Raw genomic sequence first — 17,203 nt, forward strand, 5'->3', positions numbered from 1 at the left:
TGATGACTTTATTTTGAGGTAGCTCTCTTTAAATAAAAAAAGAAGAAAATAAACAGGGAAAGGAATTTATATCTTTGTATAATCGAGTTTAATACATTTTTAAATTTTGCTTGCTATGCTTTAAATTCTTAAAACAACTCAAATAATTTTAAAGATAAATTTTAGATTTTTAATTTTACCGTGTTAAAAATCACCGTTCTCGGACTTTATTTTGGCTAAAAAAAGAAGAAAAGTTTGAACCCACTATAACACAAAATTCTAGGTGAACCCACTAACACAAAATTCTAGGTCCGCCACTGATCACATGTCCTAACTAGTATCCTCCTCTATGTGTGATTATTCAGGGAGATAGTTTAGTACTTGTTCAGTATTGGTGTTTTGTCTAAATCAGCCTAAACATCCTTGAATCCCTGTTGGTATATGGTCCTAGGCAGAGGCGGAGCTAGGATTTGAAGCTTGTGGGTTCGGAATTCTAATTCGTTTAAGTTACTGGGTTCTAAATTAACAATTTATACATATTCAATGAATTTTTCAAGACAAATACAGGGTTTAGACCAAAGTTACTGGGTTCGGCCGAACCCCCATGCTAGCCCCCCCCCGGTCCTAGGTAATGAAGAAATGTATTTTAAGAATTTGTCACTTAGGTCCTAGGCTTAAAACCATGTTGGGACTTAGGTTGGTCTGGATTTGTATGCTCATATTAGCTCCAGGAACTTGGTCTGTTTGAGGGATTTACACATGAGAAACCAATCTGTTTTCATTAATGAGTTTGAGTCAATAGATTTTGTTTCCAATAGCTAATGTTGGTCCTACTTAGTTTCCTTTTTAGTCTTCCTTTCTCATTAGCCTCTTCTATGCTGGCTCTCCATGATGCAATTGATTTTCAGGTTCTATACTGTCCTAAGGTATTTCAAGAGTCCAAAAGTTCACCTTTGTCTAGTTGAAGTGCTTAAGCAGCTCATCATTTTTAAAGACTTCCACACAGATTTGTTTTAAGCTAAAACTTGCTTGTTTTGATCAAATGCTTTAAACAACTGGCTGTCTTTCCCTAACGATATTTCAAACCCAAAAGATCTTTCAAAGTCTCCCAAACACTCAGAACAGGTTTTATCTCCTTTCCTTGTTGTGTCAGCTCTGTTCTATGCAAAAGTTGGTAATCAGATTAGTTTGGTTTTGTTTTAGTTTTGTAGGTTAGGTGAATAATTTACTGCTCATTCCAGCATTGCCAAATCCCTTTTGAATCTTGGAACAAAGTATATGGCTTGTTTGAGCTAAAACATCTAACTAATCAGTCTTGTTTGGGTTGAAGTAATTAGCTTTCTGCCTGGGTCCTTAAAGTAATGCATTTCCTTGCTTTTTGTTTGATTCACTGAGGCTATGTTTTTCCCAGAGCCCGGCTTGATTGACTTTAATCCAATCTGTGGTTGAATGTTCCTTTTTGTTTAAGCAGAGTATAAGTTTTGCATTCCCCTTTTCATTTCTTTTGTAATAGTATGTGAACAAAAAGAGTATCAGCTTGTTCCCCTTTTGTGATTATAAGCGTGATTTAATATTATGAATCTGGTTCATAGTATGTCAAGGATGATGATCATTTTATTTTAAATCACTTTTGTTTTCTTTAAAAGTACTTTTAAGTCCCCCGATTCATTTGCCTAACTAAATGGTCTGCCTGCATATTTTAAATTTTGAAATATACTGTGGGACTAGTTATTATTTTTGGTCCAAAGTCTTGTTTAAGAAGGTCATGACTATGGGAAAATCAAATAACCTCTAAGCTTGAACATTAGAATTGGGGTTTTAAATGATAAATAAAGATCCAAAGAAAAAACTGAGCTTCTTTTTTTGTTCCCACTTTATTTTTATTCTATGAAGTTTATCTATGATGTGTTTGAATCCCCCTAAAAGTGAAGACTTGGAAAGAACTATTTTACTTATCTACTAGACATGTTACTTACAATAGTTTTGTCTTAACCAAGTGTTCTTTGAATAAATTAAGTGTCAGATTTCAACTTTAAGAATCAATATTGATACTCTTTCCAAAATTGTGATTTTGAATATTTTGGACTGTTTTCTTCTTAAAGTCTTAAAACCAACACTTTAGCCACCCTAACCTTTATTTGATATAACAACCTATTTTTCAACTTGGGCAAGTTAAGATGTTAATACAGATGTCTTCTATCCTATGTATTATTTTATTGAAACTACTATGTGTTTGGGATACTTACTCTTCACCCCCTTTTCTTTTGCATGACTTGGGGATTTCTAAATCCTTTTGAGTTGTTGTCCTTCTCCAACAAAATGGGTGCGGCACTTCGAGAATCTGGATGCTGGCAACTGTATATAGCTGCTGCTGTTTGGCATGTTGGTTGCCTTCTGCTGGACTTTCGAAGAAATGCTGTCATATTGAAACTTAAAGTATGTGGTTGCAATGTTGAACTAAATCTTGGGCAGCTCTTAGGATTCAATGTTGCTGTTTGTTAAAGGCGATGATGAAAAGTGTATAAATTCATCAAGATAAGGGAATGAAGGAAATTGTATCTTGGCGAGGCGACTTTGGATGGGCATAGATAATCGCGCAACCAGTCCGCAGCCATGGCGACACCTCCATTTCCCTGGTAAAGGCCGCAAATAATATTTCTGAGCCTCAATACATTGATCGCTGCTGTTTCAGGCTCGGCTTGGCTATTTGACACCCACAGGTTGTTTCTTTCCTTTCTTTAAACATATCATTGTTTGCCTTGCCTTGTTAATGTATTTATTTGAGCCTTGCCGGCTGTGGTTTGTTGATCGTTATTACTTCGCCTCATCGGCTGTTGTTATCGATGTTTGCCCTGTGTTGCTGCCCATTTTGGGATAAGCTTTCCACTTCCATGTTGTTGCTATTTGTTGTTGTTGGGCTGCCCTGTTGGTGACCATTTTAAGCCTAATGACTGATGTACTTAGCCAAAGCTCGCTGGTGTATTTTGGGAAAAATCGACTAATGTGTTTAAATTTCAAGGTGCTATAATTTTCGCTATAAACTTTCCGCCAAACACGAGTAGATGCTCCACTTAGCTGCTGGTTCGTATTGTTATACTTCGAGGCCGAATGGCTGATTATAGTTGACATCCAACTGCTGCATATTGCAGTAGATCTCAATAAAATTTGGGATTTCCATTTGAAGCTCGTATGTTACTTAATAGTTGCTGCGTTTTTGGCCATTTTCTACTGTGTCCTTAGGCCATTTGTTGCTGTATTTTGGCCCTTCCTTAGGCCCTTTATTGCCGCATTTGAGTAAATTATCGTTGTTGTACTTAAGGCAGCCGCCGTAGCATATTCGGGCCAGTTTGTCTACATTTTGATGGCGCTCCTGTTACATTTTTCTGGGAAAACAATTGTTACATTTCTAAAGGAAAAATGCTACATTTAATTGAAAATAGCTGCTGGTATATGTTTTGGTGTGCTGCACAGATTGCTAGACTTGATAAAATCCCACTGACTTGAAACACGTCGCTACACTTGAGGCCGATGAAGAGTTGCTTAACTTGAGGCCACATTTCGAAAGAACAGATTTCTATACTCGATTTTCATTTACTGATTTGAATAGATACTTAACTTGATGATGCCTAGTCCGGAAAGGTACTTAACTTGATGATGCCTAGTCCGGAAAGGTTTTATCTCTCAATGGGCAATGATGATCATAGTCTAGTTATAAAATAGGAACCAACATGCGCTTGGCGAGGCAATAGAATGACAGACGGGTCGCTATTACGCAGCCATGACATGTTCAGGGGTCCTTTTTTCTATATTTGAAAGAAGCATGATTTTGAGCCTTTAGTAATCAAAGCTCCTATAGTTTGATGCAAAACCGAGGGATATTATATTTATATTCATAAACGTCACCCCGTGGGGTGGCGTATTCTTTTTACTAATCATTCTCTTTTCTATTCTTGCGAGGTATGAATAAACAAGTTCGGGGAATACTACAAGGATGAATATTGCACAATTGGAGCATACATATGGAATCCAAGCAATATGGAAATGACAAGAAGAGAAGTAGTAGGAGACAAGGCAAAGACTTGGACATTTGGAGCTTTCAGACGAAGAATAAAGGAAGAACGGAATTGCAACAAAAGGTCCAAGAAGGCGAGGAGATAGGCTTATCCGATTAACATTTCTCCACCTTCATTCTCTCCCTCTCTTTAGTTATTTTGAAAATATTCTGTTTATTTGTTTTATTTAAGTATTGTTGGAACCTTTATAGGTTAGAACTTAAGATTTAGAGTTGCCAAAACTGATTTTCAAAGCCATGTATAAACCAGACGAGAAATATGAATTACTCTTAATATAAGCTTGCTTTTCATAATTTGACTCTAAAACAGGATTGATGTATTAACTTTGACAGTTTGAACATAAATGACTTCGATTTAAGAACTAAATTGAATTTAAGGAAGGATGAGAGATTAGAAACAAATAAGGTGAACCTACGAGGATTATAATGGTATGCCCTAATAAAAGGGAGAACTTTAGTTGAAAAACAGGAGATTCTTAAAGGACTTTTAAAGGGTAGGCTTATGTGGTGTTCTACTTAAGTTAGGCGCCCTCGGGTCCTAAGTGTCCAAGCCCGAAACCCATCATCCAAGATGTGATACTTTGCGTAAATGACATTCCTTATTGCGGAAATATAAACCTAAGAAATTTTTATCAAAAACAATTCATAACATTAAGGCACACTATTAGAACCCGTAGGTAAACCGCAATTGTGCTCATCCTTAATACCGGGGTGCCTAACACCTTCCCCGGGGGATCACCAGAACCCTTACCCATACTTTGGTTAGATTAGGATTCTTTTAAAACTTAACTGCTTTAAATGAACCCTTTTCGAATTGGTTTTCCTAATTTCCTAAAAATTAGATGCCGACTCTAAAATAGGTTCATTTAGAGCACCATCCACGTAGAAGTATATTTTTTCCTTTTTCCCGGTACGATTGACAACCTTACTTTCCCGGGACATTTTCTTTTTTAAATGAGGCAAGTGCAAATACAAATTGGAAAAAATATAACACGCTACACCTTATACATGATTTTGACTGAAAAGCATAAGTTGAATCGTTTTGTGAAACGTTTGGTACCATGTATCAAGTCTGCATGTCTTTGTTGTTGCTATGTCTCCTACTTGTACTTTCTCATCTCTGGTTGGGTTTGCTGAACAACAAGAGAGTTGAAAAAATGAAGAGAGGGTGGATCGAGATCAAAACAAGAAGGCCCCGATCTGCGGGTGGTTTCGGTGGTAACAGCTATAATGGAGGGCAGAAGAGAGGGTATCATGCTAGTGTGCCTTTTGTAGGCAAGGCTAGAAAAATAATAATAATAATAATAATAATAATAATAATAATAATAATAATAATAATAATCATTAAATGATAATGATAATGATAATAATAATAATAATAATAATAATAATAATAATAATAATAATAATAATAATAATAATAATAATAGTAAGTTTTCGCAGGGAAGTAGTCGTCCGCCAGTGTGGGAAGAACGTATCTGTCATCATTGTGGGATTAGAGGCCACATTAAGAGGGAATGCAGAAAGTGGCTACGTGAGATGGCTGCTATGAATAACCAAAAGAATGATTCGCACTGCATCTGCTAAAAATTCGCCTGCTGGTAATGCTAACAATAATAATCAGAATGCTCGTAATAACGGCAAAGGAAAGGAAGTTGCTAATACTTCTGGTGGAGGGACAGCTCAACTTTATGGGCTGACTCGTAGGGAGGCAGCTGAGGCTTCTGACGCTGTGGTTACAGGTATCCTTACCGTTTGTTCTCATGATGCTTAATCATTGATTGGTTCAAATTTATCCTATGTGACGCCTTATTTTGCTCTTGATATGGGTATGAAACCCGAACCTTTGTTGGAACCTTTTTCTGTTGATACACCTTCTGGTGTTCCTGTTATTGTTTATAGAGTGTATGGAAATTGTGTTATTCTGATTAAGGGACTTGAGACCGTGGCTGATTTGTATGAACTTGAAATGGTGGATTTTGATGTAATTATGGGGATGGACTGGTTGTCCGCGTGTTATGCTAATGTGGATTGTCTCCATAAGCTAGTTCGTTTCGCCTTTCCCGATGAGCTTGTTATCGTGTGGGAGGGTAAAATCGCTAAGCCAAAGGGTAGATTTATTTCTTATCTTAAGGCTCATAAGATGATTACTAAGGGGTGTATGTACCATTTGGTTGCTGTTAATGATACAAAAGTCGTAGTACCTGAATTTGCATATGTTCCCATAGTTAGTGATTATCCCAAAGTGTTTCCCGAAGATCTCCCTGGTATCCCTCCTGATAGGGTTATTGATTTTGGGATTGATGTTATTCCCGACATGCAACCTATTTCTATTCCACCTTATCGTATGGCTCCAGCGGAGCTAAGGGGGTTAAGGGATCAGTTGAACGACTTGTTGGATAAAGGTTTCATCCGACCAAGCTCCTCACCTTGGGGTGCTCCAGTCTTGTTTGTTAGAAATAAATATGGTTCCCTTAGGATGTGTGTTGATTATCGTCAACTTAATAAAGTGACCATTTAAGAATAAATATCCTTTGCCTAGGATAGATGATCTATTTGACCAACTTCAGGGTGCTAAGTTCTTTTCAAAGATTGACCTGAGGTCTGGGTATCACCAATTGAAGATAAAGGAAAAGGATATCCCGAAAACCGCTTTCCGTACTCGTTATGGGCACTTTGAGTTTCTAGTCATGTCTTTTGGGTTGACTAATGCACCTGCTCCATTCATGGATTTGATGAACCATATGTTTAAGCCTTATCTAGACCACTTCATTATAATGTTTATTAATGATATTTTGGTGTACTCTAAAAGTCGTGAGGATCATGCAAATCATTTGAGGATAACTTTGACAACACTTGAGGAGAACGAGCTTTATGCAAAATTCTCTAAGTGTGAATTCTGGCTTGAGTCTGTGTCTTTCTTGGGTCATGTGGTGACTGAAATTAGTAGTTTCTTGGGTTTGGAAAATTATTACAAAAAGTTTGTGGAAGGTTTTTCGTCTATAGCCTCTCTATTCTCTAAATTGACACAGAAGACTGCTAAGTTTCAGTGGTCCGAAGCTTGTGAAAGGAGTTTCCAAGAGCTTAAGACAAGGTTGACTTTGGCTCCTATTTTGACTTTACCTTCTGGGTTTGGTGGATATGTGGTGTATTGTGATGCTTCCAGAATTGGTTTGGGTTGTGTATTAATGCAGAACGGTAAGGTGATTGCTTATGCTTCGCGACAATTGAAGAAGCATGAGAAGAATTACCCGACTCATGACTTGGAGGTAGGCTGCCGTGGTTTTTGCCTTGAAAATTTGGCATCATTATTTGTATGGTGAGCATTGCGATGTTTTTACTAACCATAAAAGCTTGCAATATATCTTTAAGCAGCGAGAGCTGAATCTCAGACAGAGGAGGTGGTTGGAGTTGTTAAAGGATTATGACTTGAACATTTTCTATCATCCTGGTAAGGCTAATGTGGTTGCTGATGCTTTGAATAGAAAATCTATGGGCACCTTGGCTTATTTGCGTACACATGACGTGCCCATGGGGAAGGAAATTCAAAGACTTGCTAGTCTCGGGGTCAGACTTGATGAAACTGAAGATGGAGAGTTGGTGGGAATCACGCCATCACGGTCTGACATTGTGGAAAGGATTAAATCCAAGCAATATGATGATGAGCTTCTGGCAAAGCTAAGAGATGGAGTGGAAAGGGGTGAGTACACTTCATTTACTGTTGGGACTGGCGACAGTGTTCTGCGGTTGTAAGGACGATTGTGTGTTCCTGATGTTGATGGTCTTTGACAAGAATTGATGATGGAAGCTCATAATTCCAAGTATTCGGTTCATCCGGGATCCATCAAGATGTATAAGGATTTGAAACAACACTATTGGTGGAAGAGCATGAAGGTTGATATTTCTAACTTTGTGGCTAAGTGTTTGAACTGTCAACAGGTGAAAGCCGAACATCAAAGGCCTGGAGGCCTGGCTCAGAATATCGAAATTCCGCAGTGGAAGTGGGAGGAGATCAATATGGATTTCATTGTGGGTTCACCCCTCACAAAGGACAAGTTTGATTCGATTTGGGTAATAATGGATAGACTCACGAAGTCTGCCCATTTTCTCCCTGTGAAGATGTCATATACCGCGGCGAAGTACACCGAGCTATACCTAAAGGAGATAGTTAGATTGCATGGGATTCCGACATCCATCATATCCGACAGAGGTACGCAATTCACTGCTCATTTTTGGACATCCTTTCAAGAAGGTTTGGGGACTAGAGTGAAAATGTGCACTGCCTTTCATCCTCAAACCGACGGGCAGGCAAAGAAAACTATTCAGACTCTGGAAGATATGTTGCGAGCTTGTGCTATAGATTTCGGAGGAAATTGGGATGAACATTTACCTCTTGTGGATTTCGCGTACAACAGTAGTTACCAAGCGAGTATTCAAACGGATCCCTATGAGGCTCTTTGTGGGAGGCGTTGTCGGTCTCCAATTGGTTGGTTTGAACCAACTGAAGTGGAATTGTTGGGTCCGGATTCAGTTCATGAAGCAATTAAAAAGGTTAATCTTATTATGCAACGACTCAAGATAGCCCAGAGTAGACAGAAATCCTATGCGGATATGAGGTGGGGGAGCTAGAATTTTTTGTTGGTGACAAGGTGTTCTTGAAAGTACCGCCGATGAAGGGAGTAATGCAGTTTGGTAGGAAAGGGAAACTTAGTCCCCGTTTCATTGGCCCTTATGAGATTGTTAGGAAAATTAGGACGGTGGGTTATGAATTGAAGTTGCCATCCGATATGGCTATGGTGCATCCGGTGTTTCACATTTCGATGTTGAGGTTGTACAAACCTGATCCTTCCCATGTGTTGAACCCTGAAGAGATTAAAATTAACGAAGGTTTAACCTATGAAGAAAAACCGGTTCAAATTCTAGATCGTCAAGTTAGAAGGTTAAGGACGAAGGATCTGGCATCGGTCAAGGTGTTGTGGCGAAACCATAATACTGAGGAAGCTCATTGGGAAGCAGAGGAGGACATGAAGAAGAGATATCCTCACTTGTTCCGTATGGCAGGTATGAGCTAGCGTTTTAAATTATTCATAGATGAATTGTTATGTTTGTTCTAAGTAACTTGTGGTTTAGTGAATTCTATCTAGGCTATGATTCTCATTTGAGGACGAATGATCTTAAGGGGGGGATAATGTGACACTCCGCAAAATCCGAGTTAAGTGTGAAAGTGTCTTGGAGGATTGTACTTCACTGTTTTCGTTAAATGTAAAATACGGCCATAGTTTATGGCCCGTAATTTGAAATACGGTCCGTATTTCCTTGTGCGTATTTCACTGCCTTCCTAGGGTGCTCATATTTTGCTATCATAAAATACGGCCAGAGTTTAAGGCCCGTATGTTGAAATACGGTCCGTATTTCTGGACGTATTTCACTTGTTCCCTAGACTGCCCATTGTTTTGCTAATCGTTAAATAGGGTCACAGAATACGGTCCGTAAACTCTGGCCGTATTTCACCAGCCGCCAACTGTGTATATAAATAGCAGGATTCAGTTAATTTTATGACTTATTCTTATTCTCATAAACCCTAAGGACGAAAATCTTTTCTCCACATCTCCAAACATAAAAGTAAGAACATCTTTAACATTATTAATGAATCCTAGCATTAAACCCATGACTCTTAACATGATTCTTGAATGAAAAACCTAGGGTTTGCAAAGTAATCCTTCTCAAGGTGACTCAAGCTAGGGTTTTGGGTGCTCTTCGTTGTAAAAGTAAATTGTTGAGTTACTTAAGGCTTAATTAAGGTATGTCTCTTTTTAAAACCTTCTTTGACGTATGTCTCTCTTTTAAAAACCTTATTATGGATGCATGTCTTCTTCTCAAAAGTTCTTTATTGAATAAAAATGTGAACTTTTCATACAAAACCCTAATTCATGTTTTGATTGTGGTTGGTGTGCTTAAGGGGCAAGCCCACACTAAACCATAATTGTATTACCCTCTATATACTTACATGAAATCATGACCGTTTTCTTCCATAAGAGATGGTCATTAATGAGGGTAAATTGTTGGCATGGATATTTTAAAAAGGAACTATGACAATGGAATCTTGTTGAAAGAAGTAGAAATATCTTCAAGATTATCTATGAGACTATGCACTTTCGTAATGACATAGTGAACTTTAATATTAATTGATGGTGTGACTACTATGAGGCAAATTGTGAATAGGCTTCTATGCTATGAACTTTGTTGTTGTGTTTGGCCTAGCTACTCGGGAGGAAGGGTAGCTACTATGGATCCTTGTTTGATAAGGCCTAGCCATTCGGGAGGAAGAGTGGCCACTTCGGGATTCGCTACCTGGGGTGTGATTATGCCTAGCTATTCGGGAGGAAGGATAGCCACCGAGAAGTACATATTCGGGTGTGGTGCTGCGCTGTGACAAGGGAAACTCTACGGTCATCCCTTCGATGTGCTTGATTCTTGGGCCTGTATTGGCATGTGTGATATTCTTATTTTCTCATGGAATTGTTGTTGTTAATTATGATCAATTGAAAGGCATATTTAAAGTTGTACCTTGACAAGAGGCCATATAATCGGTTTTGATAATTCTTATTGAGATACACAAACTGAATAACTGTTCTTACATTGGTTTCACATGATTTTCAGGACTGATTTCTTTATATATTATTGTACTCTATTTTCTTATTACTTATTGTCCCCGAGGCACTCACTGAGTACGAAGTACTCAGGCATACCATTGTTGTTTTTGATGGTATGTTAGGTTACGGAGAAGAGCTGGTTCTTCATACTCCGGGTGTTTAGGAAGGACTTGTTGTTGCTGCTGATTTGGTGAGCCCACACGTTCATTCGTGGGACACCCTATTTATTTGTTTATTCATTATATTAGTCTTCCGGTCTGTGTCCCGATGAGTCAAACTATTATTCCTTTATCTTAGAAGCTCCATAGTATACATTCTTGTGGGCAGTTGTTGAGTTATTGATTAACTCTCGGGCACGTTATTACGTTTGACTATGTATTTGATTAATAAAGACTTCCGCTGATTTAATTCATATATTCATGATTTGTTTACATTTATTTTATAAACTGTTGGAGGCGAATATTGAACCTGGCGGGTTCAAGTATTGTTATTGCATCTTTTAGGTTCTTCCGATATTGTTCATGACGTCGGATGCCGGTCACGTCTAGGGTGGGTTTTGGGGCGTGACAATATGTTGGGTTTGAATCGCCTCCATTATTCGCTACCTTGAACCACTAACAGGAGATATGTTCACTGCTCGATTTGCAGATTGTCGATTTGATGAGACAATTTTCCCAAAATTAATGGGAGAATAATGAAATAAAACGGGAAATTTTGTGGAATAATCCATCATTATCTCATCTTGATCCACGTGCTTCTATTTTTGAGCAAGAAGTCCAAAAGATTATTCACTTGCAGAAAATAGCAAATCAAATGCCAGATGCATTTACGGATTTGAAAAGGATTACCAAATCACATATCCCTGCAGGGAATGTCCTAATTTGGATTGATGTCCCTGTAGGACCATCTATTAGTGCCATAGCAAATGAGGCCAAAGCACGACTGAAGCGTGGTAGACCATTGGGTTCTAAGGATCGAAATCCTAGAAAAAGAAAAATAAATGGTCAAGATGACACTACAAATGAACCTCATAAAGAAATTCAAGATTTGAACAATATGGATATTCTTGAAGAAATCAATGAGCCTGAGACTCAAGAAAATAAGGAAATATTAATTAATCCAATTAATGTTTGGACTAATTTGAATCGATTGGAAATAAATGTGTATTACGTCTTTGCTTATAATGTTGCAACAAGAATCATGCAAGATAGTGAGGATCTTGAACTCCAATCTGTTAAAGAATGCCGAGAAAGATGTGATTGTCCAAAGTGGCAAGAGGCAATTCAGTCAGAGTTAAACTCACTTACCAAACGGGAAGTTTTTGGACCTGTAGTTCAAACACCCAAGGGTATTAAATATGTTGGTTATAAATGGGTTTTTGGGCAAAAAAGAAATGAGAAAAATGAGATACAAAGATATAAGGCACGCCTTGTTGCACAAGGATTTTCACAAAGGCCTGGTGTCGATTATGAAGAAACGTACTCACCCGTTATGGATGCAATAACGTTACGTTATCTCATTAGTTTCGCTGTCCATGAAAGACTTGAGATGCATTTAATGGATGTGGTTACAGCGTATCTCTATGGATCACTTGAAAATAAGGGTGGCGAAGGGGACGGGATGGGGACTTTCTGGGGGAACGAGACAGGACGGGGGACTTTTTAAAGGGGGATTTAGGGGGATGGGGACTTGGGGGGGACGGGATTATAGGGGATTTTTTAGGGGGCCCGTCCCGTCCCACTCTAAGGGAGGACGGGACGGGACGGGGGGGGAGCTTTTTTTAATTTATTTAAATATTTAATTTTAAAGTACTAAATAGACACAAATTTAATATAAAACTTCAAACTTAACATTTAAATTGATAACATTACAAATTCAAACATACAAACGGCTAATACATTGCAAATTTAAAATTCAAAACATAGAAACGAAACGTAAACATATTGCAAATCATAAAACTTCAAAACATACAAATTAAATGGTTAACTTAACATTGATATAGATAAACTTCAAAGTTCATCTTTTATTTTGTGTCACTTCTTCATGTGTTTTCTTAACGGTCTGGTACCTCCATGGGGGGATATGGCGGGATTAAGCGCATAACGATACAACTTTTGACACTTGTTACAATGCACATATTCTTCATCTACCCGCTCATAAAAATTCCATACCCAAGAAATTCTTCTTTGAGGAGGAGGTGGAGGAGGAGGATTTTTCATGAAAGTTTGAACTTTGAAGTAGAATAGTTGAGTTTTAAAATTGAGGTAGAGAGATAATTGTGTGAAGAATGAAGTAGGATGGAGGGGTAGTTATAGTTGAGTTTTTATAATTTTAACTTTAAATTATTAATGCTTATTTTACAATGGTTATTTTTTGGAACTTATAACCGCTAGTTTTTTGACTTATTAGTTAATATTAAATTTTCAAGTCTTTATAAAAAATTTAAAGAGTTGAATTTATTTTTAGGTATTTATAAAAGGAGAAAATAATTTCAAGTAAGAACTATGGCTATTATTTTTAATTTATTACATAATATTAAACATACTTTCAAGTCTTTATAATCTTTATTAAGAATTGCATTCTTTTTTGTAATTATGTAAAGAAAAATAATTTCAAGTAAGAATTTTATGTTTATTTATTCAAAATAGATCTTTTAAATTTCATAAAACTTGACTCAAAGTCTCAAATACAAGAAAAGTACCTAATCTACACAGCCACCTTCTAAGAAGGGTTTTGTTTCAAATAGGCCTCTAAGTTACAATAAGATCACCTAATCTACACAGCCACCTTCTATGAAGGGTTCTGTTTTAACTAGGCATCTAAGTAGTTAATTATAAATTATCACACTAAAACTAGTACGGATCTATGTACATTTTTTCTAAATGTCGTATCGCTTCCGTTGCATCCAATTCTGAAATTAGCATATCTGCTTGACGGTCCATAAGTTCCATGCCGTCATCGCTATTAGTGTTGATTATCTCTTCATATTCTTCTTCTTCTTGACGGGTTACTTTTGGTAGCCCACAATTGCGTCTTTTTACGTTGATCCAATCCAGGAATAAGACAGAAATATCCAAGCTATCTTGTGCTAATGAATGTCTGTGGTCTCTGAGTTGAAATCTTGCCGAGCTAAAAGCTGCCTCCGAAGCTACTGATGATGATTGAATAGTTAGGATATCTCTAGCCATTTTTTAGAGTAATGGAATGCCTTGCCACGCTCCCTCCACCATCCTAAAATATCTTCATTGTCGTCATCTTCCACAATGATGCTTTCCAATCCCTGATTAAGATAAGATTCAAGATCACTTTCATTTTGAGTAGAAGCAATACCAAGACATGCAGCATCCATTGATCTATCAAATTTTCTATTGCCAAATTTAGCCTTATTTTTTTGTGAAGGACGTTGATTTCCACTTCTACTTTCCAAAGATTTATAATTATTATACATTATTTTAGCTTTTAATTCTATGCTACGTTTACACTCTTCAACATTTGGATGTTCGTTAGGAGGAATATTTAACTGCAAATAAATTTTGTCAACAAGTCTCTGAGCACCTCTTAATTTTAAAGACAGTTCAAGTATACAAGCAATCAAATAAACATCGGGAATAGGAAAAAAATACTTTTTAAATTTAAGAATCATTTCATCAACGGCTTCCTCATGTTCATTTGATTCTCTATATTCTGCAAATAGTTTTGTAAGTCCACAAATATAAAATAACATTTGTGCAATTGTAGGATAGTATTGACCGGAAAATGCTTTTGTTGCAATATAAATTTTTTCTAAAAAAATACATAGTCCTTCAATTTCATTCCAATCACTATCTTATATTTGTTCATGGTGATGATAATGATGTGCATTAAAAACATATTGAAGGAGTTTTTGATATTGGTGAGCAACAAGTAGTATTTCATATAAAGAATTCCACCTAGTACAAACTTCTTTTGGAATTTTTCTAATGTGCAAATTTTTGCTCAACACAATATTTTTTAAACAAATTAATTCTACTTTGCTTATGAGCGCTAAAAACATATTGACAAGCATATCGTATTTTTTGTAGAGAACCCTCAAATAAATCAAGACCATCTTTTACAACTAAATTGAAAATATGGCATGCACATCGGACATGAAAATTATCAAGGTTAATTGGGCAAATTCTTATAGCCATAAGTTCAGCACTCTTAGTCATGGAAGAAGCATTATCAAATGTAACAGTTAATACTTTGTCAAGAAGACCATATAATTTCAAAATCTATAGAACATTTGTAGAAATATAAGAACCTCTTTTTTTCTCATCAATATATTTATAACCAAGTATACGCTTTTGCATATTCCAATTATGATTAATTCAATGTGCCGTAACACATAAATAATCATTGCCATTAACATTGCGACCTATATCAGAAGTGACAGACACTCTAGTATCTAAGTGATGAAACACACAACACATATATTGACAATAATCACTTTGAAATTTGAAAACGTAGGCTCTAACAGTGGATCTAGGAATGTCTTGAAAAGTAGGGTTATACATAGCTCTAATAAAATGCACAAAATTGTGGTTAGAAGGAAAACTAAAAGGCAAGCCACAAACCGCAACCATTTTAGCTAGTTCTTCACGATCTCTATCTTTATTATAAGCAATTTCAGTGACAACGGGGTTAGAAGGATTTAAAGTTTGTTGGACCATATTACATCCCCCATCGGATCCACCGGGAGTGACACTACTAGCGCCGGTCGGTGTGTTTTTAAGTCCGGCTGTTAATCGAGCATCTAAGTATGGTTTTCCAACACATGTTCTCGTTGTCTATCTAAACCACCCGTCCTACCTGCCCCTCCACCTCTTCCGTGCTTTTTAACTTCTTTATATTTGTGACAATCCGCGTGTTGTTTAGTTTTATCTAAAGTCATGAATTTCCATACGGGACTAGTTCTAGGACGTTGCGCCTTAGTCGTACCCGAGTAGAAGGTTTAGAGGGAAGACCAGCTCCAAACTGAGATGTAGTCCGAGTTGGAGCTTCGGTAAGGGGACTAGTAGGTGTCTCATTTAAATATAATTTCTCTCCTTTTTCTACTTCTAAATTTTCAAATTCATCAAAATCTAAAAATTACCATAAGCTTTATCTAAGGCTTCATTTAGTAATTCTAAATCTTCTGGAATAGGAGGAAAACCGAGGGGAGAAAAAAAATCAGTTTCATCAACATGAGTGAAATCGTCTGTATTGTTTATAAATTGAATTTTAGATTTACTAGAAGAACCAGATTTACCCTTCCTACTACAACTAAAAGGGTTAGGGATATCGACAGTTTTACCTATGACCGGGATCTTAATTTTTTTAGGCATACTATCAAAGTATAATAAAATAAAATATGAAAATTAATTGAAAAAAAAGACGCAAATAAAATGCAAGAATTAAATAAATTAAAGGATGGAACGAGTGTACCAAATGTCTGTGTAAAAGGCACATAATTGTAAACGTTGAAATTGAAATTTTATTACTTGAAGCTTCAAAGTTGCTCCAAAATTCAAATATTGTCCAATTCACCAAAATAATAATAATAATAATAATAATAATAATATTTCACCAAATATTAGAGAGAGATATAATTGATAACAAATATTAGAAAGAGATAATTGATGGATGATTTGTGTGAAAACGAATAAAAATGAAGAGTTATTTATAGTTTAGAATTTGGATTAAAATGAAATTTATTAAACTTTGGGGGTATTTTTTTTTGGGGGGGGGGGGGAAGGGGACTCAAACGATTTATTGCAAAATCGGACCGTTTGGAGTCCCAACGTTCACAATTTTTGGGCCTCCCAACGGTCAGAATGTCGATCGGACCGGACCGAGACTGATCGGGATTTTCCCGCCAGTCCGTCCCACTACCCTTCCCCTACCCCCTTTGCCCGCTCCCCCCACTTGACTGGGATCGGGACTGACCCGGCCCCACTGACACCCTTACTTGAAAATGAAATATACATGAAAATTTCTGAAGAATTTAAGATGCCTGAAGCATGTAGTTCAAAGTCTCGGGAAATGTATTCAATCGGATTGGAAAGATCATTATATGGTCTGAAGCAATCCAGACGCATGTGGTATAACCGCCTTAGTGAGTATTTGTTGAAGGAAGGCTATACAAATGATGACATTTGCCCATGTGTTTTATAAAGAAAACAACATCGAAGTTTGTTGTACTTGCTGTATATGTTGACGACATAAACCTTATTGGAACTCCTGCAGAGCTCAAAAAGGAAATTGATTATGTGAAGAAGGAATTTGAGATGAAAGATCTTGAAAAGACAAAATTATGTCATGGTTTGCAAATTGAACATTTGAAAAATGGTGTCTTTGTCCATCAATCTGCCTATACAGAGAAAGTGTTGAAACGATTTTATATGGATGAAGCACATCCATTAAGTACCCTGATGGTTGTCCGATCACTTGATGTGAATAAAGATCTGTTTCGATCACTTGATGTGAATAAAGATCCGTT

The 17,203-nt window shown here is 36.9% G+C and overlaps 2 long non-coding RNA genes across 2 annotated transcripts; one reads left to right on the forward strand and one right to left on the reverse strand.

Annotated features, from left to right (window-relative positions):
* Positions 1-607: 607 nt before the first annotated feature.
* LOC132031435 (uncharacterized) lies at positions 608-4,345 on the forward strand. Its single transcript, XR_009408266.1, has 2 exons — positions 608-3,618; positions 3,651-4,345. It is a non-coding gene; the product is annotated as an uncharacterized LOC132031435 (long non-coding RNA).
* Positions 4,147-4,463, reverse strand: LOC132031436 (uncharacterized). The gene is made up of 2 exons (XR_009408267.1): positions 4,383-4,463; positions 4,147-4,352 (listed from the first exon to the last, which is right to left on the reverse strand). It is a non-coding gene; the product is annotated as an uncharacterized LOC132031436 (long non-coding RNA).
* Positions 4,464-17,203: the final 12,740 nt, after the last annotated feature.

This window comes from Lycium ferocissimum, chromosome 9 (assembly GCF_029784015.1).
Source record: "Lycium ferocissimum isolate CSIRO_LF1 chromosome 9, AGI_CSIRO_Lferr_CH_V1, whole genome shotgun sequence".
Classification (NCBI taxonomy): domain Eukaryota; kingdom Viridiplantae; phylum Streptophyta; class Magnoliopsida; order Solanales; family Solanaceae; genus Lycium; species Lycium ferocissimum.